Source organism: Octopus bimaculoides, chromosome 11 (assembly GCF_001194135.2).
Source record: "Octopus bimaculoides isolate UCB-OBI-ISO-001 chromosome 11, ASM119413v2, whole genome shotgun sequence".
Lineage (NCBI taxonomy): Eukaryota > Metazoa > Mollusca > Cephalopoda > Octopoda > Octopodidae > Octopus > Octopus bimaculoides.
In genome coordinates, this window is record NC_068991.1 from 48,720,985 (window position 1) to 48,723,869 (window position 2,885).

Here is a 2,885-nt window from a genome sequence, read left to right on the forward strand (position 1 = left end):
GATGATGATGATGATGATGATGATGATGATGATGACGACGACGACGACGACGACGATGACGTTGGCGGTGATAAGGATGATGGTGGTGGTGGTGACGGCGTCCGCGAAGGTGGTGGAGGTCGTGGTGCTACTGATAGAAAGAGGTAGAAGAAGAAGAAGAAGAAGAAGAAGAAGAAGAAGAAGAAGAAGAAGAAGAAGAAGAAGAAGAAGAAGAAGAAGAAGAAGAAGAACGAAAAGTATATGATGGAGAAGAATGAGAAGAACGGACATCATTAGATGTTCAAGCACAGCGTAAAAGGAACATAAAATACCTCCACTGGTCACTTCAGTTTGTCGATGGTGCTATAGTGGATACCCAACGTCTTTTCAGCTTTAAATGAAAAGAGAGACTGGAAGAAAGAAAGAGAGAGAGAGAGAGAGAGAGAGAGAGAGAGAGAGAGAGAGAGAGAGAGAGAGAGAGGAAATGGTGAATTTAAATACTGTAGTATTAAGAATTTGATTAACCTTGATTATATGCAAGTAGCGAGACTGGGATCAAATTCTTTGCTGATGTCGATGATAAGTAGCACGGTATATGTAAACGGTCGTTTGTAAATGTTCTTGCTTTTTATTTCTTACTTTGTCATCATCGAACAGGTCAATGAACGAAAGCATTCCAGTCAGGGTAATTTCCTTTTAAGGCTGTGTAGGAGAACATTATACAATGTATCTTTCCCATGTTCAAACAGTAAAAGTGGAGTTTACGGTAATTTTCGCTGTCATTTCCAGGTGATCGTGTTTGTTGCAGAATCCATGATGTACTTCTTTCGAGTGGTTGCTTTCACTTTTTTTTTTCCTTTCATCCAGATTTTGCTATTATTTCTAGCAGATTTTTCGTCATTGGCTCACCTTGTGCAATATCTTTTAGTACAGCAGTCAGTGACAGACACACTTTCGGGTCCCTGAAACCTTATTTGTTTTATGGTAAACTCAGTTCTGACTTTGGTAATTCCAATTTACCTCCGTTCTGTGTTGTACATCAGCTAATTCTTGGACAGTTCCAGTTACCTTTCAATTTTTCTATGACAAATTCAACAATTTTTCATTTCTGGAGAGATAAGACATTGTGACCGGGGCCGGAGTATTACCACTTTCGCGCTTCTAAATTCTGAGTATGCTGGTAGTGCTGGTACGAGTAGTTGAATATGTTGATGTGGACAATTATTTCCTGTGACGCTAGTTATTCTACATATACGTTTGTGAATTTGAATGGCCCTAACGCTTTCGTTTAGAGTTCATTATTTCTTTTTGTATGTCTTGCAATAGAAATGAGTCACAGCCATAGACTAGATGTAAGTTGCATGGATTTCGATTCGTGATTCTATTTACTTAAGGATGAGAAATCTTACAGTTATTTGGGGCTGTTATTATGATGTGGGCTGCGGTCTGACCGATGCAATTGTTGTTGTTAAAGTTGTTGTTGTTGTTGTTGATGATGATGATGATGATGATGACGACGACGACGAGGATCATGATGCTGGTGATGATGATAACGCTGAAGACTTTTAACTGTTATTTTAATGATGTTCGCTAGCTACAGACATTTGCAAGTTTTCGGTTTCTCAGTCTTCTATTTCACGTTGAGTTTTATTTCACTTGTATTAGAATCTATCTCTGACATTTATGAGGTTGGCTAGAGCGAGAATGTAATTCTGAGCTGTTTGCTCGTATATACAACAAAGGCCACTGGTTAAATTTTCCTCACTGTATTGATGTTATACAACAGACAGTATGATTTCAGTGTCAGCACATCCGTATGATTTCACCTTTAAAAACCTTTGAATATATTTTTAATGCATATTCTTTGAAACATCTGTAACAGGAGCTCGCATAGTTTATATTCAAAGTTAACAAACGTTTTCATTATACATCACTACTGTTGTCCCCGAGGCGTTTTAGAAAGCCCATTGTTTTACAGAACAATAATAACCTCTTCTTCCTACTCCTCCTGCTGCTCCTGCTACTGCAGCTGTTGCTCCTCCTCCTCCTCCTCCTCCTCCTCCTCCTCATCATCATCATCATCATCATCATCATCATCATCATCATCCTTTTCTTTTTCACATTTACAATTTGGTTGGTCTGCAAGTTGGCTATCTCTCTTCACGCTCAAGTTTACTGATGGTTCTCGAGTGTCTCTGGCGCCACTTCATTTCAAGCTAATTCAAACTTCCGTACATCTAGCGGTAAGCGAGCGTCAGAAGTGGTCCAATACGCAGCAAAGAAGATTTTGACAAAAATTCACACGCAAACGCAAACATTCACTAACACGCAGATTCACACACGCACACACATACGCGCGCGTACACACACACTTGCACACACAAACGCACACATACACAGAAGATAGATAAATAGATAGATAAATAGACAACTAGATAGATAGATAGATAGATAGATAGATAGATTGGTGTGCGCGTATATTCTTCCATAGATATATCTACGTATACACATATATGTAGATACATACATGCATTAATACATCTACGCACACACATGCACATGCACACACAAAAACGCATAACACGTACATATTATGTCTCTCTCTCACTCCACACACACACACACACACACACACACACACATATACATATATATATATTGGTTTATGTTTGCCACCTTGGAATCCTCTGTTTAGTTGGTTGATCCACTACTCAGGAAGAGACTATTCTAGAGTACGTCCTGCCTTATCTTCGAAACGTCGAGTTAGAATAGAGGCAGCTGATGAATAATTCCAAGTGGCTTTCTGTTTTCCTATGTGTTCGTTCCGTTGTCTGTAGTTCATTGTTCTAACATCCTGTACCCTGATATGCATCTATATACACATGTAGATGAAAGTATATACATAT